General features: G+C 43.4%; 1 protein-coding gene across 4 annotated transcripts in view; it reads left to right on the forward strand.

The window, feature by feature from the left end:
• The window catches only part of Mpped2 (metallophosphoesterase domain containing 2), a 178,466-nt gene that overhangs the window by 69,795 nt on the left and 86,492 nt on the right, over nt 1-22,179 (forward strand). The window contains exon 1 of one of the 4 annotated variants that reach the window (XM_052722633.1): nt 15,703-15,722. The exons of the other annotated variants lie outside the window; for them this stretch is intronic. The gene's annotated coding sequence lies outside the window, so the exon portion shown is untranslated. Of the gene's footprint in view, nt 1-15,702; nt 15,723-22,179 lie in introns of those variants that run through there. 4 annotated transcript variants of the gene reach the window in all.

Raw genomic sequence — 22,179 nt, forward strand, 5'->3', positions numbered from 1 at the left:
ACAAAGCTGACCGACCAACAAACCACCCACACAACAAACAAAGAAAAAAATTCGCGTTTTTCCCTTTTAATTTCAGAATGCGGCTGTAGAAGGAACCTCCGCTGTCTCTCTTCTCGGTCATGTGTGTGAACCTCACTGAGCTTTGCACTTCTTTTCTCGGTTTGGAAATAGGGTAGACGGTTACTCTCTCTTGTTTGAAGGAGACTGTAAAGCAGAGGACCTCTGAGCTTGGATTCCTCTATAAAATGTTGAGAATAAAATGGTCTTATTTCTATTTTCTGACTCCGTTAATAGTCTTACTCAGTTATTTGGGATTCAGGGTGCACTGAGGTCTGTGCACTTATTTCTCTCTGTCACCTGATTTTGCAGCAGATAGCCCGCCAGCCAATGGCTCAGAGCAGTAGTCTTTGTGGTGGTGATGGTATGGGTAATGATGGTAGTTCACTTTCAGGAACTGAAGAGTTTAACTAGTCAAAATTTCAGATATAGCAGGAAGCCCTACAATAATAACCACATAAATAAGAGGATTTTTAACCTAAGGCACACAGAGTTGTGTGCTCTGGCATGCAGGCTTCACCGTGAATGTGGATACAGTTATTATAGTTCAGTACTGTCTTCCTAGGGCATATCATGTTTACCATTTTGCTCTTTGGATTTATTCCTTGGTTAATGGTCCTTCAAAGATGCCCATGAAACAATTGACCATGGAATCCTATATTTTTAAGATTTTTAAGTCATTACAACCGTATTGCATTATTATGCAACCAAGTATATCTAGTCTAAACCAGTTTGGAGAGAATTGTAAGTGGTCTGGGGCAACTGTACAGGGAGTGGCCATGCACAGGTGGCTGCTGGGAATGGCTGCTGATTCTCAACGGTTGGAACACTGTTACTGGACACTTGGAAGCAGTCCGAGCGTGTCTCAGAGTGTCTACGGACTCTCGTTTAGTGTATGTTAGACAGAAAGGTCCCTTGTAGCTTGTAGTGTTTCTCTGGGCAGACCCTCATGGTTGGCCAGTGTCACCTTCATTTGCAGTTGTAAGCTTTTAACTCCGCCTTACCTGAGGCACAGTTTGGTGATGAAGAACGTTAAATACTTCTCATAAGTCATGATACAAGCGTGTTTTTGATTCTTATTATAAGACACAATATAGCTCAGACTGAAACCCCGTAGTGTAAGGTGTCAAGATGGAGCTTGTGGCCTAGTGACACGGCTCAGTGTGTAAATCTATACTTCCTGCCAAGCCTGACGACCTGAGTTCCATCTCTGAGACCCATATGCCAGAAGGAAAGAATTGACTCCCAAAAGTTGTCCAGTTGCCCCCAGACTTACACACACATACACACATACATACACACACACACACACACACACACACACACACACACACACACACACACAGAGAGAGAGAGAGAGAGAGAGAGAGAGAGAGAAGGCACACTTTCTTCTTCACCACAAATAAGTAAATGAAGAAGAAGAGAGAGAGTAGCATGTATATTAAGAAGGGTCATACCTCTCAGTAATAGCTCAGACATAGTTGTCCTTGGGCACACATGGAGACTTCCTCTCCTGTGACAGGAGGAGGAAGGAACAGGAAACTTGTCTTGGATGTCCTTGCCTTCCTTTCTTATTTCTTGTTTTTATCAGAGATGGAGATTCAAGAGTGAGATTGCCCCTGCCCTTCGACAGAGGTCTTTCCTTTCCCATTAATAATCTTTCCATCACCCATAGAGTGTGACAAACGTACCAGCTGGGCAAGGGCACACCCCAGACATGCAGGTTCATCCTCCAGCAGGGTTCCTGTCACTTTTAGACTGGGAAAATCTGGAGTTTCTGCTATACCTGCTTCATTGAACATCAGACATGGAATGCATAGCATCCATCTTCAAAATTGAGCATCACTCCTCAGTGCTACTTTAGCCCGTGTTTATACTTGACTCTATTCTTTTAGGAAAAAAAATGTGCTTGTGGTATTAGGAAAATATGCCTGGTATTCATAATACTGTTTTCTTATGCCCTAGTGTGAAATATAGATACACACCAACTAACAATAGCTATAAAAATGAAATCTTGCACAGAATCATACTTTCGCTCTCCAGGCAGTAGGAATAATGTTTTTGGGGTTGAAGATGAGCTATCTTAATGAGGGTGGGCAGTTGGGGGTGGGTCATAGCAGCTCAAGAAGTGAGAGGGGGGCATGCACTGCAAATTTTAGTATAATGCATAATGTTGGAAGACATTTTATCCCATCATAAAGATTAGCAGGCTGTGTAATTCAATTTAAAATTGGTCGGCGTGTCCTGACTATTATAAAGCTCTTCCTCTTTGTTTTTATCACCATTGCATTATTTTATGTCGTACCCCAGTAGAGGATGAAGCATACAGTGAAATCACACAGAATCTCCTTTCATGGTCCCACCTCTTGGAGAAATTGTTGATGAATGTGAGAGATTGCCTTAAAATGAGTTAAGAAAATGCTTGTCCAATTGAATGCCTCCTTTTTTTTTCTTTTCTCTCTTTTTTAAATGTAAAATGAATTTCTTCTGAGCAAGCAACCGTTGAGAGTGAAGTTCTTTTAAAAGCATTTGCTGGACACAGGGCTTGGTTCTCAGAATTACAGTGTTAGCGCTTATCTCCACTATCATTGGCATTACTGTGCTATTGAAAATCCAAAATGCAGTAACTTACGTTAATGCAAAACTGACAGACCCATGTCTGGCAATTACCCATATTGGGGGTTTAATAAATGTACTTACGATTGCTATCTTGATTTTCTTTATTACAAGAAAAATGGCTGCTTCCTATGTCATGCCTCCTGCTTCTTGCTAGCAACCTCGATGACTTGTTAGCCAACTGTTTGGGTTCTAATGTTTCATGAACTCTTCTCAGTTAAGCATTCTTATTAGAGAAATGCCAAGCCTGTTGGCCAGGTTAGCATGTGCACCAGTGTGTACACACACACACACACACACACACACACTCCCCTTAAATGAAATTCAGCAAACAGTGGGAATGAGACTGGATGCTACAGAAAGAGGGTTTGAAATATGAGCAGGCACTACTATCCCTTCACCTTCTCACCTTTTCTAGTAGGGAGAGATCTGAACCCATTTTTTCCTGTTCAGAGATGGCTTCTGAGAAATAATGCAGAGTTCACCCCACTGGCTAACTCTGACTCACTTTGTTGAGAAGTAGCCTCTTGTCCGTCCAGATTCAGCGGAAGAGGTGTTATGATTGATTAGCAATATGTGCCATGCTATAGGACAGGGGCATGATTACTCACATGCTATGTCTTTAGTATTTCTGGTTTAGTGTCACTCATCTTAGGTCATGTGATGTTAATGACCTCTGACTGTGATAGACACAAAGTTGACAAGCTGAAAAAGTATGTCTGCTTTAAAAAAATTTTTTTTCTACTCTTTGTGAAGAATCTACATTTTCAAAGTCCTTATCAGAGGGTTCCTGAAGTAGCAGCATATTTGGCTTGTGGAGACTGTTAAATCTCCTTGATATAGTAGGATGTTTGTGCACATCATGTTCCATGTCTGTTGTTGCTGGTTCTCAGCATATCTGTGAGGTAAATGAAGGCTAGTGAATAAATAAGCTGTCAAGAACATGAGAAAAGTAATAGAGCTTCTCTGATAGAATATAGGAAGCAAATTAACTTTGGTTTATGATCCTAAATATTTATATAATTAAGGTTGTAACCAGTCTGATGGGAACTGTCTTTGGAAGTGTTTTGAATCCCTGTTTAGTCAGACAGCAGTAGATCTGGAGAAACTAATCAGTTTAATTTTCCCGGTTAGGTTTTCCACATCTTGGGTAGCTTAGTTTTCTGTGGCTCCTAGCTCCAATTCCCTAAACTTTTCTATTCATCACAGTTTCTCAGGCAGGTGGTTCAAAATTCTGACTTCTTGAGATGAGTTTAGATTTGTTAAATCACACTGTCTCCTCTGAGGTCCTAAAAATTGGAGCTGTAATGGGATTTCTCCAGGTAGTTCACTCCCTTGATCATGACCATGTGATCTCTCATTAGGGATGCATTCTGCACCCTCTCGATGTCCTTAACCAGGCTATTCTCCGCTATATTCTTCTTCCTGACCTCTGTGGACTTCACTTACCGTGTCTGTGAGATAGATAGCAGCTGTTACTTTAAAAGATTGTTATTGAGATTATCAGGTTGGTGTGTAGTGAGTTTTTGGTTGGTACTTGGTGGAGAGTAGGTGTTGTATGTGTTGCCTCTTAACCACATAATTGACATCCTCATTTGACTTCATTTGCCAGGACCCTGAATATCTTGTCAGAGGCAGAAAATCAAACCAGAATCTAACCAGGCTTCTGCAGTAAAGACTAGAAGACAGACAAGGAAGTGTTTGATTGAAATACCATTAATTGAGTGTTTGGAAGTATAAACATAAGTCAGGTAGGAGGCTTTTGACATAAACAATAAGAGGTTTATTGTCCCACATAACAAATCTGCAAAGAAGCATTTTTGAGGAGCTGGCAAATCAGAGTTTCAGTGTTGTAGGGAAATCGGGTTCTTTCAGTTTTTCTCTCATGTGTCCTCACGTGTTGACCTTGTACCAAAGGATGGAGAGTGACTGACAAGTTTCCACGTGTGGCATAACATGACAAGCGTTTGGTGGAAGAAGAGCCATGCCCTTTCATAGGCTTCGTTGTGTAGGTGATGGATGTCTCCAGAGCCCTTCAGTAGACTTCCCGTGTCTCCTTGGACAGCACACATCCTCCTTAAACAGCCACTGGTGATGCAAGTAAACTTAACGACGAATCAAGATCCACCAGCCAGGCTCTAACCCTAACTTTACCTTACCTGAATATGTGGCGTCCCAGAGAAAGATGCAAAGATGATCAAAACTGGGAGGGAGGACTATGATGGGATGGATTCTAGTAGCCTGTGACCAGCGTGTTTTATTTGTCTAGAAATGCCTCTGTGTGACATCTTCAAGAGAGTAGCCTACTATTTGGTGTAGCTTTCTGTGGCACTGTTTGGCCATTGCAGCCTTGGGTGACATTTTAAAACGTGTGCTGATTACCTTGTTATGTTTTTCCTTCTTTCTTTCTTTCTTTCTTTCTTTCTTTCTTTCTTTCTTTCTTTCTTTCTTTCTTTCTTTCTTTCTTTCTAAAGCATTTATTTATTTGGTGTATGCATGCTTGTGTGTGCATGCCATGCCCATGAAGGTTGGAGGACATCTTTGGAGAATTGGTTCTCTCCTTCCACCAAGTGGATTCCAAAGACAGAACTCAGGTTGTCAGGCATGGCAGCAAGAGCCTTTTACCAGCCGAGCCATTTTGCCAGCCCTTCCTAGCTTATTCTTGTTTTGTTTTTTTTTAACCTTTCCCCCCTTTCCTTTCTATCTTTTCTTCGTTTCTTCTGTTCCCCCTCTTGTCAGCCCCATAAACAATCTCTAGGATCCTTCTAATAGACAGTGGGTGAGGTTTTTCCACGAGAGATGAGTCCAGAGGGAAGATTACAGGGTATGTTGTGAGATTGGCCTCTAAAGATCTGAGAGGCAGAACCCGTCTTTGAGTATCATTAGATGGCTTTCTTGTTGGAGATGCTTAACCTACCTTCTTTTGCCAATCTGACATTGGCATGTTGAGATTCCTGAAGACAGCCTAGGAGGCATCCTTTCAATAATTCAAGTTGATTTATATGTTGCCATCACTGATCATCAAGTGACGGCAAGACAGGGTTGTTTGGAACCAGAACCCACTGGCACGGAGTGGTAAGCATCCCTTGTGCTGAAAGAGAGAGCTGCCCCAGCTCACGTCACTGCTCCCTTCCAGCTGTTTGAGCTCATTCCCTTTGGCAGTGAACTGTGCACTACTGTGACTGGACTGACGGCTCCCTCTGCCTATGGATTAGAATGAACATGGCACAGGAGGCTTCTCTGCCACCCTTCGGCAGGGCACTTTGAGCCACAGAGATCTTATCTAATTGCTAGAGGAAAGTGGAAGCACAGATAGAGAATGTTTTCCCTTAAGGTCATGGCCCACTGAGGCCTGGAAAATCACAATCTCCTCAGCTGGAGACTGGAATCTGACCTGAAAGGAGAAGGGGGTGGGGAAGATTCCTTACATAATTCTGCAGACCAGCACATTTAGGAGGAACTGGATAAGGAGGCTGTGGATCTCTGGCCATACGATGACTAAAAGGTTTGTGCAGTTCAACTCCTAGGGTAGTGCTTTTTCAACTGTATTCCAAGGACCGTCAGAAAGAGGAATTGGTGTGTACCTCGGGTCAGAACCCCACCCGTTTTCCCATCTGCAACCTGTCTTCAACCACAGCAAACTCTTTTTCATTTTTTTCTTTAAGTTTTCTAGTGAATTTTTCTTGGAACGAAATTTCCCCCAGAATCCTCTCTTGTGCCCCACCATCCTAACAAAAGTGACCTGGGGCAAGACACAGGCTTGAGCAACTCCTAAGTTCTGGTACCATGTTGTCTTTGAACTAAGAGCGGAGTTTCGTCAAGGCTGCCGAGTATTTGAGCTTTCAGGAACTGGCTGTGGACTGTCTCTGATGGACAAGCAGATTGACTGTGGACATAAACCCTGAGCCAAGGGGTAGCCCCAGGAGCTCCTGAGGACCCAGTGGCAGCTCACCTCACAGGACCTGGCAGTGTCACACATCAGATGTCCCCTCACTTCAGCCTATGTTAGGACAACCTCAGAAGTAGAACTGAAGAAAGTAAGTGTTGTTGGAGTACTTCAGACTGTCCCTGGACAACAGCTGACTTCCAGAGCGTGGACATGCTCAGCTCTACCCTGAGTATTTTGCATCCTCACGGTTGTCTCAATGGTGGAGCCTTACTTTGCTGTCCTCACTAAAGCAGAAAGCGGAATAAACATATTTTTAGAAAAAGGTTTGAATACAAGGACAGGCTTTTAAAATCCAGCCAACGAACCATAGGAGAGTGCCATATCTGAGAGTTTTTATGAAAACAGATCTTAAAGAAGCTAAATGCTTGAGATGCAGTTTTAACATCTCTTCTATATGTGGATGGGTGTGCTTCCTGCCCCCTTACATTATGCTACAGAGAACTAGGGACATCACTTCTGTGAACCTCTCCTAAAAGGGTGAGTAGAGAAAAGAAAATAGGTTGATTAATTTCCTTCTAAGGGATCTCACTTGATTGCCATCGCTCAGTAATTTCCAGTTACTCTGTTCATATAGGAGGATCTGTTTACTTCTCTGTGTGTCTGTTGGTCCCACCTGAGCATCCCACTTAACGTCCAACGAGGGCAGATATACATTGTCACTTTCCACAACATTCTTCCCAGCCATCACTAAATACACTACCTGTCAAATCCTAAAGCCCCAGGAAATGTTAGTTGGATGTTGTAGGAAGATTGATATTGTTCCTTGAACACGAGGAGACTCTGTTTAATTATGAAATCTCATCTTGACTTTCACAAGGGTCAGGGATCCCGTGGGATTTAATGGGATCTAGTTAGATTTCCTTTCTAAAAAAAAATGGCTAGATTTGAAAAGTAGGTCGAGACCTGACTTTGCAAGAGCCTTTGCATAAACTACATAGAAATAAGAATAAGGGAAAAGCAGGGATAGGGAGATGGGCGATTACTACAAAAAAAATGCCAGCTTGGGCTTGGATCCCAGTGCCATGTAAGAGCCAGGCATGGAGGAGCATGCCTGCAATCCTAGTGCTCTGAGGTGGAGCTGTGTGGATCCAGAGGCTTCTAGGCCAATCATTCTAGCCAACTAATGAGCTCAAGGTTCATTGAGAGACTGTCTCAAAAAATAAAATGGAGAGTGTCATAGGAACACAGCAATGTTACCCTGTGGCCTCCACATGCACAGACACACAGGTAAGCATTTCCCCACATAGGAACATAGACAGAGCCACAAAAAAGAAGAAAAAGGAGACTTAAATCACCAAGTGAGAGAGAATCTGAGAATCAGAGTTGAAAATGAAATTTCATGCAACAGAATTAAAAAGTAAAAACAAAAAACAAACAAACAAACAAAAAAACAGTTTAACTCAAAGTACTGTCCTCCAGTCATACTAGAGGTTTTGGATGGCTTTAAACATAAGTGTTTAAATCCCAAGTGCTTAAATTAGAGTCTACAAAATTTTTTTGTCTTCCTTCAGTGTCCCTGATTGCCATAACACACTAAAGGAGTTCAATTTAAAAGAAAAATAAAAGTTTATAATCAAAATACACAGTATGAAACTTGAAATTCTCCAGGAACTAATAAAAATAAAATAAATAAAATGTACCTTGATTTCAAAGAAACTTCTGCTCTCCATTTTCAACATTTAAGAGCCAGTAATCTTGGCCATTGTTCAAGGAGGAAATGTAGTTCTCTGTGAGGAGAATAATCCCAGTTCAAAACAATAAAGCCTGGTGTTTTAGAACCACATAGAGACGAAACTATCATCACAGTAAGCTACATATTACAAGATAACAATCTAGGACAATTTATCCTCCAAACCTTTGACAAACCACTTTATTTGAGAGGAAGTGGTGGTGGTGGGGGTGCTTTATTCGTTGAGTGTTATTAAATCTAGCCCTTTAGCTATTGATACATAAAAGAAAAATTGAGATATTGGTATCCCAATGTTGGTATTCTGGAGTTTATTAAGGATGTTTCATTAATTGTATTGGAGGAAGAAGTAAAATTTGGAAGAGCTGTGACTGGATCAGGGAGGCAGTTTCTGTCACTTTAGCTTACTGTGATATAAACACACAATTAAAATGGCCAACCAGATACCTTCTATGAAAGAAAGTGGCTGTGAACTGTAATGGCAGGGATTGAAAGAGAACGGTGGGGTGTGTCAGTCAGCCTGTCACCACTGTGACACATGCTTGAGAGGAACAGATTAGAGCAGGAAAGCCTTATCTGGGTTCCTGATCTCACAGGTTTCAGTCCATCCTCTTACAGCTCCCTGACTTTGGGTGGGAGCCAGGGAAGCTGCTACAGCACTAAGAGCTTGTGGAAGAGGAAGATTGTTCAATTCGTGGTGGCCTGGGAGTAGAAGACAAGAAAGGAAGCAGCAGGGACAAGATACAGCTTTCCAGGACAAATCCCAGGGAGCCGCTTCTCCCAACTGTGTCGCACCTCTCAATCACAGCACCTTATTATGACTTCATTAAGAGATTGATCCATTGGTCAGGCCAGTCCCTTACCAAAAGCCCACCAGTTGGCAACCAAGTCTCTCATGTCTGAGTCTTTAGGAGATGTCTTAGATGAGATAAAAATGGATAGAGTATCCAAAGAATGAAATCTGAGCCGCCAGCAGTCTCTGAGAGAACAGTTTGTTGTGTGTACCTTGTATATTATTGGTGTTACCTCCAGAAGCGATGGGTTTTAATTTTAGGAATTCACCCTGGTGGTTAGAGAATGATCACATTCTTCAGAAAAGCCTCTCAGTTCCTCTAAACTGAATTCTTCTGATCTGTAAAGCAAGCCACAAGAGTTGTCTCAGACTACCCCCATCCCCACCCCTGGATGACTCTGTGGAGGAGGAGAGGATCGGTCTGCAGAAACAGGCATCCCCTCTGTAACTACGACACTGGGTGAACTTGGCGGACTCTTGTAGTCTTGGAAGGGTTCGGTTTCCCATTCCATGGAAGGAAGGACTCTGATCGCTGAGGTCTCTGCACGTTTGGAATTCAGTCAGCCTGGACTTGGAGGAGAGGAGGTCAGCTGCCCCTTGGTTTTTCTGTTGGAAGTAAAAGGAAGGAGCTGGGCCTGCACATAAATGAGCACAAATTCTTTCATCTGACCCAGTGGCTTGGGGGCCTGAGAAGATGCATACATGTGTCCTGGATGGGCTCAGGCAGTGGCTCATTTATAAAGAGTGGCCTTTACAGAGCCAGCTGTCAAAACAGCGGAGATTTGCCTGAGAGGACGGGAGGGGAAAACATTCAGATGAATCAGTGCACTGAAGACAGACACCTCTCTTAAATAGTAAATGGCTACACTAGTAACTCTGTCTATGGATCCCAAATCCTGGGAACAAAGGATGGGAAAATTCCTGAATGAGTCATAGTAAACAGCAGAAACAATTCCCTTATCTTTCAAGGTGACAGTGCATTACTTGTGGGGTGTGTCCTTTCATTCATTTATTCATCTGTTGACTTGTTCACTCAGTCAACAAAGTCTTTACTTCACTGGCCCTCTTTGCTTCACTTTTACCACCAAGAAGGTCCCTTAGAGCACATATTCAAAATCAGGTTCAGCTGGGATGCTGACGAGATCCCTGGGTCGGTAAAGAACTTGTACATGCATGAGTGCCTGAGTTCAGATCCCCAGCATCCACATAAAAGCTGGGGCAGCATGTGGTGTCCTGTGATCCTGTCATTGAGTGGGAGTGGCAGAAATGGAGGACGGACACTGTGGACTTTCTGGTCAGCCAGCATATCAAATCAGTGATTTTGAATTGAATGAGAGACATGGACTCAAAAGATAAATGAATAAGATGCAATGGAGGAAGACACTGGTTGTTGACTTCTGACCTCCACTAGTGTGTGCATACACACACATACACAAAGATTTAGCTGAGTATGGTAGCGTAAGTGTAATCCCAGCACCTGGCAGGCTGAAGCAGAAGGACGTGTGTTAAAGGCCAGCCTGGTCTAAATGCTTGAGACCCTGTGTCAAGGGGAAAAAAGGAATTAGATTCTCAATCACAATTGAATCATACATCTCAGGAGATATATATATATATATATAAATTGGTGGCATTCTAGAGTGAAATATAAGTAGGATTTTTAATACTTGAAGGCCATGTTGAATACAAAATTGAAGTACAAAACTGTTATATCCAGATGATTCCTAGTCAAGATAGAAGTATTCTTTACTTACTCATTCTTCATTCATTTGATAGATGATTATTGAGAGCTTCTGGGAATGCAAAAACCTCAAAGTCTATAGTAAGGTAGAGAGAGTGGACTTTTGTAGAGAAATACTTATTCTGTGAACTGAAAGCCCTTGAGTTGAGAGTTCAGGAGAGGAGTAGAGGAGTGGCTGGAGGAGTAGAGGAGAGTCTCAGCCATATCAGAGACTCTGCCCAACTACCCCAGCAAGTTTGACATTTTGTCTCGAATATACCTTCAAGGATCTGGGTGTACTTAAGGGGGTGTACTGGCTGGTTTTGTGTGTCAACTTGACACAAGCTAGAGTCATCAGAGAGGAAGGAGCCTCAGTTGAGGAAAGTCCTTGATGAGATCCAGCTGTAAGGCATTTTCTCAATTAGTGATCAATGGGGGAGGGCCCAGCCCATGGTGGGTGGTGCCATTCCTGGGCAGGTGGTCCTGGGTTCTGTAAGAAGATGGAATGAGCAAGCCATGGGAAGCAAACCAGTAAGCAGCTCCCCTCCATGGTCTCTGCATCAGCTCCTGCCTCCAGGTTCCTGTCCTGTTTGAGTTCCTGTCCTGACTTCCTTCATTGATGAACAACAATGCTGAAGTGTAAGCCTAATAAACCCTTTCCTCCCCAACTTGCGATGAACAACAATGCTGAAGTGTAAGCCTAATAAACCCTTTCCTCCCCAACTTGCTCTTTGGTCATGGTGTTTCATTGCAGTAATAGAAACCCTAACTAAGACAGTGGATGAGTGTGCTGTGTGTGTAGGGAGTATAAACATTCCAACTCATGTACTGATAGTTCGCCCAGCTTAGTGCAGAAAACACTAAGCAATGCAGAGCCTTCTTACAAAGCTGAGTTGGTTTTTGCTAAGGATATCAAGACAAAATACTAGACTGGGAGACTTAAAGAACCGATTTCCCAGAGTTCTGGAGTCTAGAAACCCAAATTTATAGCAGAGTTTGGTTTCTCCTGAGGGATCTTCCCTTGGCTTGCAGAGGGCTGTCACTTGCGGTGGCCACAGCTTTTCCTGTGTGCATTCACACCTCTGGTGTCTTTACATCCAGGTCTTCTAAGGATGTTAGTCCAGTTGGATGAAGGCCCACTGTGATATCCTTTTTAAAGTCCTTGGAGTATGTTGAGGTACTATGGGTAAAGGCCTCCTCATGTGAATTTGGGAGGGACAGTTTAGCCCATCACAGAAATGAGCCAAAATCTGGAAGACTAAAGAGGGTATGTAGGAAGAGAGTAGGGATGCATATGATAAGGGATAGAAAGTGATTGTAGCTAGAGTTTTCCTGCCTGGCCCACAGTCAGGACAAATCTCTGACACCCGCCAGTCCCACAGCCATTCAGACCCGACCAAGTAAACACAGAGACTTATATTGGTTACAAACTGTATGGCTGTGGCAGGCTTCTTGCTAACTGTTCTTACAGCTTAAATTAATCCATTTCTATTAATCTATACCTTGCCACGTGGCTTGTGGCTTACCGGTACTTTACATCTTCCTTGTCCTGATGGCGGCTGGCAGTGTCTCCCCCACCCAGCTTCCTGTTCTCTCAATTCTCCTCTCTGTTAGTCCCGCCTATACTTCCTGCCTGGCCACTGACCAATCAGTGATTTATTCATTGACCAATCAGCAACACATTTGACATACAGACCATCCCACAGCAGATATGCATTGTGAGAAACAATTCAAGGCAAAGGCAGAGTGTATTCACTTCACTTGAGATGTCCACAGCGGCGGAACAAGGGCCACTCAAAGTGGCCTTGTGTTCATTGAACTGCATCAGTGGGAACTGTGTTCAGGAGGCTGCACACTCCCAGTGCCTGCATCCCTTAAAATACTGTGAATTAGGTAAAGAAGAGCTTTAAGGAACACCTTAGAGCTTAGACATCCCACTTAGGGCAAGGTCTGGGTTCCAGAAGACTCCATGGGAACTTATCTCTTTAGCTGTTGCATAAGCTGCTGGCGACTGGGTCCTCAAGACACTAGGAAATAATGAGAACAGAAGAAGATAGGGACCTGACAGAGATCTACAAACTCCACATCCAGACACGCCGGGCCTCAGGAGATGTGACAGACTTTTCTAGAAGTACTTTACGGCTTAAGAATACACATTGTGTAATTTCAGAAGGGAGCCATGGCATCAGAACACAGAATTTGTCTAAGGAGCCCCTAGGAACAGTATGCCAAAGGAACCAAAGTTCATCTGTGGAAGTCTGCTTATTAACTCTTGATTGCATGCAGTTCCTGCTTGTACGTAATTGGTGCCAATTGAGAGAGGAGGCAGAGAAACCCTGGGAGAGGAAGTAAACGCAGTCTGCACCCCCCCCCCCAATCTTATCACTGTCACCATTGATCAAAATAACCTCTCCTGCGGGGTTTCCTTGTGAATTTTATCCTTGTGGTGCTTCCTTACCATTTTGAGTTATAAAAGGGGAAAAGTCAATTTTATTGGATCCTAAATTTTACTCAAAGCAACTTCCTGTCCAGAGTGCAAATTATTAAAATTGACGCAGGATGTGTGTGAGAGGTAATATCCCCTTTCGTAGGCCTCTCTCTAAATTTCACGATACTCTGCAGAGTGGATTAGATTTACAGGGTGTGGGGACTCTGAAAAGAAAATAGAATTGTGTATTGATGCCTTCAGAAATATTATTTGATGGCAATAAAATATTCCCTGAAATTCCCTTCAGAGGGGAGAAAATGGAGTTTGTTTTCCGTAATTGCATTTTCTAGCATTTGCTCTCACACTTTCCAATATAAGCCAATTGCAACCTGTGATTTGGTTTTGCTTAATGTAAATTGATCTGTGATGCATTTAAAGAAGATGCCTTGAAAGTTTGGAAATTGAGATGGCTTTTTCTGATTAGATTTCGAGAGTATTAGGGTTCATTTCTATATTTTAGTCTAATGTAATATTAGCCAAATATGTTCTTTTTCAATTTAGTTTTAATCAAGTTCTAGAAGACCATTTTCATCTAGCCCCAGTGGTGCTGTTAAGGCAGAGATTTCACTTCTCCTGTCAGCCCTGGCTTCTGCAGCCCAGCCCCAGCGCAGCCCTGCGTGTTGAAACCCCACATTCACGGGCCCCGGCGATATTTGCAAGCTCTTGGAAAGCACTGATTTCAAAAGGATTTTTTAAATTTCTATTTGCAAGGTTAAGGAGGAGGGAATTTAAAAAGCCTCTAAAATAGTTATTTCTCTTAAAAGATACGGCCTTTATGCCTTGTGTTATTTTTATTTAATTTGGTCTTCGCCATGCCTAATGATGTAAAATGCAAACACACGGGATTTGCATTTGTTCCCCTAATTATTCAGTAGAATAATTGCCACTTATTTTATAATCATCGCTGGGAGGAACACCTTCCTCTCACTTGCTTTTGAAAGGCTTTGTGGGGGGAAAAGATCCAACATATTTGTCAGCTCTTCATAGATCCTTGTCATAGGCACTTCTCTGTTAATAAAGACATTTACTGAGTGCTGTCTTAAAGGGGTAGGGAGGAAGCAGGAGACTGGCTGCTTCTCCCAAATGAAGTTATAATGCAAAACAAAATGTAACACAGAATCACAGCAATAGTCGTCATCTTTTGTGTGTCAGATATTGTATCCAGTCTTTGCTGATTTGGCTAATTTCTATGGCTACTTTAGGATAGATCACATAATTTTACTTCTGATGGGTAATATTCGGTTAAATAACATGCTTTCAATTTGAGTTTCGAAGGAAGTAAGTAATCTGAGGTCGGTGTGATTCCGATGCCTATGCTCTTCCTCCATGTCTTACATTTATATTCTCCCACCCCGCTCAGGGATATAAACACACACACAGCCGACTGAGATGATGCTTGACAATGTCTTTACCAATTTGTCTTGGTGCTGTCTCATGAAACCCTGATTTGGATCCACCTTTCTGTGGTGGAAGGAGATAGCTTGAAGGGTCTTTAGAAGACAATCCATTCAGATCAAATTTGTTGCATGCTGTTCTAAATTGTTCTAAACAAGTCAAGGCCCTTGTCTGTAAGGAAAAGGTTGGATAAATCTGAACAGTGGAATAACCTGCCTTTGACTGCTGTTGTCCAGACAGATGGTAGCTTATCTGATTGAGTGATCCTCAGTCAGACAGATGCCACTCTAGACAGATAGCAGATAGCACAATGGCTTTACATGTACCATACAACATGTTGGCCTGGGTGGCAACTTAGAGATATTCAATTGAGAACAAGGTGGTGTTAGTCATTGTGTTTATTACCTCATGGTGTCTGCACATACATATGGGTGTGGATTGTGTGTGTGTGTGTGTGTGTGTGTGTGTGTGTGTGTGTGTGTGTGAGTTATGTTGTAATAGAATTATGGTTGAGACGGGATGTAAACAAGAAGTTGTTGGGGGACAATAGCAACATCTCTGAGATGTCTTGACGGTCTCTAAACTATAGTGAGCACTAATGGCTGCACTTTCATGGTTTTACACTTCTCAGTTATGGCACTCATTGTTGGTGAATCGGTTAGTATTCAGATCGGGGCAGTAGGGCGATGGGCTAGACTTTCTCCTTTGTGTGGAAGAATGCTTGTGCCATCTCTGGTACCTTAGCAGTCTCATTGTGAAGGAGACTGAAGAAGATGAGGGGCTTTTCTGCTGTCTTTGTACGCTCACCATAATTCCTGCAGTGGACTGTCGGGCTTTCGCTCAGCATTCCTTCATTCTCCTGGGATTCTAGCTCGGCCCTGACGTTATTGTAATCTAGTTTTCTGTGTTTAATATTTCTTAGACTTGGTTTCCCATTGCAAGCATGGAAGAAACCCTAATGCATGAGTTTCAGAGGAGAAGGTAGCAGTCTGAACCTGCTGTGTGGCTCCATCAGCAAGTGTGAGTATTCACGTGAGAGCTGTCAGGACTTGTGAAAATTAATGGAGCCTGACGGGGGACAGACTGAGGTCAGAGACGGAGCTTGCCCTGCCTGAATGTTCCTGGTGGTTTTGCAGCTGAGGCAAGTGAGGGCAAATGTGGAGCCCAGAGGGATTCCTGGAGGTCTGTGTGTCCATTTAATGCGTGGGCCGTGGACACCAAGTGCCAAAGTCTTTTCTAGGCACCAGGTGGCCTGTGCATCCTCATAGCTAACAGTGTACCCTTCTTGCTTCAGGCTGGACTCGGCCCTCTTTGCAGTCCTCACCCAGAAATCACCAAGTGAGGAACTGAGAAGGGAGCTCTCCCTGGGCAATCCCTGAGCCTCATTCCTCTGTCCTCTTAGCCACTGGTCTTATCTTACTCCTTTCATCCTCCCGCAGAAGCTTCTGCTTGCTCAGTTTTCCAGCTTGAGTTTTTCTTACTCAGTAAAATAGTCTTCAGGGCTTTGACCATTTTCTGGGGTCCTCCTGGAATCACAGTGTCAAAATTATGTACTGATTTTAAGCAGGGAGGTTTTCATCTTCTTACCTGTCTTCAGGGTGTCACAGGGTCCCTGACACCGCTGGTGTTTGGGACCAGCGTTCTGAAGCATCCCTGCCGCTGCTGCAGGAGAGCTGAAGGTCTCAGGGATGTGACTGGATTGCAGTCTGTCAGTATCTCTTATTTTGTTTAGGAATGATCAATGATAATCACAATGTATTTAATATTAACTGGGCTCCTTGTGATCCTACAAAGTGAGGTTGCTATCCAGCACCTGGAAGGAGAGCCTGAAGGCTGTGCTTGAGTCTGATTTTCCTGAGTACCTGGGAGCCATGGCATGTTCTAGTCTGACCTCACCTCTCTGTTTCCTCTCCTCCTGCTATGGAGTAAGCTTTATGGACTGGTAGTCTTATGACACCGATCACCTTGGTTTCTTCACATGTTTTCAAAATCTCTAATTTGGGAGAATGGAGAGGAGTGTACATAGAAATCAGAGATCTTAAGTTGTGCTTAAAACTAGGCTTTCTTTTCCAGAGGAAACCTTGAGAGCCATGTTGGCTTTGGATGCATTCTGTGCTGTGTGCTGGGGTTTCCCCATGGCTTTAGCAGACGAAAATAAGAGATCACCATCAATTAGCCTTGTTTACCAGTTTCTTGATTGAAAATATAGGCCTGGGGAAGGTAGTTTTGTCATTAGCCACAAACTAATGAGCCATTTTGGTTGCCCCTTTTCCCACAATCCCTACTCAGGAGGAATGAAAAGTGTCAGGCAAGCCCATGTGGAAGGCAGATGCCCTGGAAGAGCGAATTGTTGGAATACCTTCTGCAATGATTTATAGCAGAAAAATAGGCTGCAGTTATATGATACTTAATTTTGAGGCACATTAATTTTTATTGAAGGAGTGGAGCAAGCTATCCTGGGAATCTTATTTGTCCAGAGCAACACTTGTATATGATCATTTAAAAATGACGTGCCAGTGCCCCATTTCTGACTGCCCTCTATTAATTTCCCAGCTACTTCAGCTCAATGGATTATCCCATCTCTCACCAGCTCCTACAGATGTTGAGTTTGGACTTCCTTTCTCCTGTCCAAACTTTGTCCTACTTCTTACAACATAGCCAACACATTAATTCTAGGGCCTTGCATCAAGTTGACATTCTTCCCTCCCCTCCCCTCCCCTTCCCCTCCCCTCCCCTCCCCTCCCCTCCCCTCACCTCCCCTTCCCCTCCCCTCCCCTCCCCTCCCCTCCCTTCTCTTCCCTTCCCTTCCCTTCCCTTCCCTTTCCTCCCTCTCCCTCCCCTCCCCTCCCCTTTCCTGCCCCTCCCCCTTCCCCTCCCCTCCCCTCCCCTCCCAGATTCTCCTGGGAGGTAGTAGGCAAGAAAATTATGCCAACAGCTGCAGTAGAATTTAGGGAATGCCTTAAAGGAGCCAAGACATGTGTTGTCATAGCAGGAGGCTGACACTGCCCCTCATGTCTCATGCAGGGGAAGCCCATGACATAGCCAGAGAAACATCCAGAATGGAGAATTCTGTTTCATGGTACAAATGAAAAGGGACATATAGTCTAGAACTAGAGAAAAGATCACCATGGGTGGGGATGTGGCTCAGGAACTCAAGCAACAGAGGAATCTTAGCCAGGCATTATCAGGCTCTAACAGATTGGGCCTTAGATAATACACATTTTAACTTGGGAGGAAGATCTAGATTCTAGTCCCACTTGTGCTACCCATGTGGATGGTAACTACATGGCAAACAGCAGCATCTCTCTAGTAGTGGCTTTCTATATCCATAGAATGGAGCTGGGGGCATCGTGTTGTTGTTTTTTTTAATTTTTAAATCATTTTTAAAAAGCTTTTCAAATGTAACCTTTCCTCATATTGCAAATTCAAAGAATACAGAGCTGTTCTGGTAAATCTGGGAGCAAGTCCCTCCCCGCAGCCCTGTGCTTTTCTCCTGAGTCTTGCTTTAGCTCTGAGGAAACCTCAAACCAGTATACCAGCCTGCCCTGACACATTCTCCTACCTCTGTGCTGTGATTGGCTGGAACTGCTTGAGTTCAGGATGCTGTGAGCAGGACACAGTCCCTTTGTTTACGTTAGAGTGAGGACCAACACCTGATGTGCACATAACTGAAGAAAACTGCCTAACTGAAGATATCTGCCTGCATTGGGTGCTGCTGATACCTGTTCTTTGCTCTACACACACACACACACACACACACACACACACACACACACGCACGCACGCACGCACGCACGCACACACACACACAAAGGGTACTCACCAGGCTCTAGGAGGAAACCAGAGACATTTCAAGGGAGTAAAAGCTGATAGAAGGAACAGAATCTGGATTGCCTCCATATTACTCCTTTGTGAATGAAAGGCCAAGAGATGGACTCCTGGATAAGAGCGGGAAAGAAGTGGCATGTTTAGGATGATTCTCTAGGAGGTCTTACTTACCACCATGCAGAAGCTGGAGGCTACCATGCTTCCTCTCTTTATCCCAAGGGCCTTGTTGGTTCTGATAACACTCATACTGCTTAAGGGTATATTGGATCATTGCCAGATTCTGCCATAGTTTTCAGAGGTTTCTTTTCCATTGTCTACTGTGATTCTTTGAGGGTAATGGTGTTGTGGGTGGCATCAGGAGTGATGTGATCTGTGGATGAAATAATGGCTTATTGGATGGCAGATGGGAGGGTCTCCACCATCATCACAAGTAACAGCACAGCTAATGTCTGCTGAAGGACCAGAGTGTCAGAAATGGTTTAAGATCCCCGTTTAATCCCACTAAAGTTTTTCAGTCCGTGCTATTACTTTTTCCTACTTATATTTGAAGAAAGTATCATTTGAAAGGCATGGACTGGAACTTAGCTGGTAGACCACATGTTGCAGTGACAAAATAGGACACTTTATGGAAACTTCAACTTGGAAGAAGATGTGACATTGAGTTATATTTTGTCACAGCCTAGTATGCCAAGACTAGTTTCTGGAGTCTAAGAAGATTCTGGCAGCTCTTGGACACGCTCATTCATTGTATCACTAAACAAATATGAATTGTGTGCTTACCATTGCAAAGTATTAAACTGAGTTCTTTGAGTCAAACAAGAAACCACAACCACGATCTGTGCCTTAAGTCGAGAAGGAGATGAGTCACACATAAAAAGCAAAACTAAAAACTGGAGCGCCAGTAGTGACCATGTTCACTCTGACATGCATCTGCTTTGAAGCTTTAAATCCTGCTGCTGTTGCCATCATCACCCTGAGAACAAAAGGCAGCTGTCCGAAGTCATACAGCTAATACACGGTAGAGCCTGTAGGCCCCCACTCCCAACCCCAGGCTCCTCGGCAGCCCATGTAGTACTGACTTAAAATTGAGTCTTAAGAATAGAAACTTGAAAAGCGTGGCAAGACAGCACTACATAATATCTGAAGACAACACGGAGGATGAAGGAGAGTGTCATAGAGTGGGACAGGAGGCAGAGACATCTGGGGAAGAAGAGAGAGGTGGCCCTAGACAGGAGAGAAGGGAATCTGGAGAGTACAGCATCAGCAACCAAGGGGGTGGATATTTGCAGAGACAGTGATGTCCCTGTGGTCAGATCAAGCCAGGTGAGAGCTGAGAATCAGTTTTGCTTTGTCCCCCGGGCAATTATTAGGATGTTCCAGGAAAGCTTTTGGAGGATAATAAAAGCAGAAGCCAAATTGCCTGGAGTTGTGTGTTATTTAGTGTAAAACTATAGTGGCCCACCAGGCAGTGCCAATGTGGGCCGAGCAGAAGCAACAGTAAGTGGGAAGGTCGGCAGAGTCTGTGAGCATTGCTGGATTGATTGATTGATTGATTTTTATTTTCTAGGAGAAGTGGGAAGCTCTGAAATGTGTGTGTGTGTGTGTGTGTGTGTGTGTGTGTGTGTGTGTGTGTGTGTGTGTGATATCTTCTGCTTTCTAAATGTTAGTTCAGTTTTTTAAAAGTAAAATTCAGTTAAGAACTAAACTTAACATATCTGGAGGTTGGATTTACCATATCTGGACTCCTTCCAGAAGTTTCAAAGCAAAATGCTAAAGGATCATGTTTGCAGAGGCAGACCTGTTTAGATGCCAGTGGTTGCTTATTCTTACTTAATTGGGATGGGTAAATATGAACTCGAAACAAAAGAAGATTCCGTAAATAAAGAACTGATGCCCAAGAGGGAAGATATTGAAGACAAAGGCAAAGTGTGTGTGGGATTGGGAGGAGTGGGATGAAGAGTCCCAGCTTATAGAAATATAAGTTGTAACTAAGATGGAGTAATAGAAAAGTGAAGACTAGGAAGCAAAGAGGCCTTTTCTCTTCCCTTGTCCATGTAGTTGGCAGTCCTGGGAGTTGACAAGAAACCCAGAAAAACGTTATGGTGTCTGCTTTGGAGGCTAGCAGGTGACAGGAACGTGAGGCTCCTCAGACTGTGCAGCAGCTGTGAGGGGCAGTTGGCCTTCATATCATCACTATCTGTTTCTTTGGGGAGCACAGAGTCTCACTCTGTAGCCCAGGTTGGCCTGGAACATGTAGCCCAGGTTGGCATTGAATTAGTGGCAGTCCTCCAGACTCGGCCTCCTGAATGCTGTAATTATAGGCCTGAGCTAACATGCTCAGCCCATGAGTCTCTATAATGGGACAGAACATGATGGTGCTGACCGCTTATCTGCCCACACAGAATCTTTAGCTGTCCCCTGAATTGATGGCTGGATTCTCATATTTCAGTTATTCATTTGTTACCGTTGTGACATTGTTACTATACCTGTAACTTACCTGTACTGTAGTTTTTTAAAAATGTCCTGACAGTTACATATGAATATATATATTTATACATATGTATGTGCATATTACATATGTATTTTTGTTACATATATATGAAAATAATGCTGCAAACACTTATACTAGCTTTCCAACTATGCATTTAAAAAATATACTAACTCCTTAACATTGTTACTGAGGGTTCCTTTCCACTTCCACCTAGAATAATCCTGTCTTTCATTCCCAGGACACACTGTCTAATTCCACTGGGTAGTTCTTTGGGTCCCACAGAGCAGGGATTTCTTCCGCGTTAAGAAAGTAGAATATGGCCTTGCTTTTTATTCAAGTGGGTTGGCCTAGATGGCCTGATCTGAATAAAATGGATAAAGGCAGGCACCTCTTTGTCTGACAATTTGAAAGTGATGCTATTTGAATACCAAGAAGCTTGAAGCTTGACTGCAGAGCCTTCCAAATTAATCTAGTCTTGTGGGAAAAAAGAAAAAAAAAAAGATAGAAAGAAAATGCCATCAAGTAACAGGAGATTTGTCAGCTGCCCTGCTTACGCTTTTCATATAAAACAGAAAGGTTGGCAGATTATAGATGAAAGGTCAGCTCTGCAGAAAAGAAAATCTGTCAGACAATCTCATAACACAGGTAACCCAGGGTGGAACTTGGAAACTGCTATTGGATTCTCGGAGTGAGATGAGTTTGTTGGCGGCGTGTAAATACCATCACCGCTCCTGCGGCTGTTCATTTTGGTGGCTCCTTCTCTAGCGGAGTCTCTGAAATACGATTTAGAAGACACGGAGGTTGCTTGCTTTCCTGGGGAGGATTTACTTCACAGAAGTTTCACCTTTTATTTTTTGTGTGTTTGTTTGTTTCTGAACAGCTGAAGCGAGGGTGTAGTCGGGGGAGTACTTCTTTTGCCCAATGTCTTTCTTAATCCCTCAATCATTCTAAACCAAATATCTAAAACGAGGGCATAGTGAGAAGCCAACGCCTCTTATGAAAGCAGTGGTGTCTATTGACTGAGTTTCCGAGCCCATCATCACCAACGGAGGAGAGAGAGGGCCACAGTGTTGACTGAAACAGCAGCTAAGGTCCACTCAGACAGATTGATGCTCGCGCAAACATTTTTAGCCTGTTCTGACTTGAAGAACCTAGGTG

This window comes from Peromyscus californicus, unplaced genomic scaffold (genome assembly GCF_007827085.1).
Source record: "Peromyscus californicus insignis strain IS unplaced genomic scaffold, ASM782708v3 Scaffold_7__1_contigs__length_154581171, whole genome shotgun sequence".
Classification (NCBI taxonomy): Eukaryota; Metazoa; Chordata; class Mammalia; order Rodentia; family Cricetidae; genus Peromyscus; species Peromyscus californicus.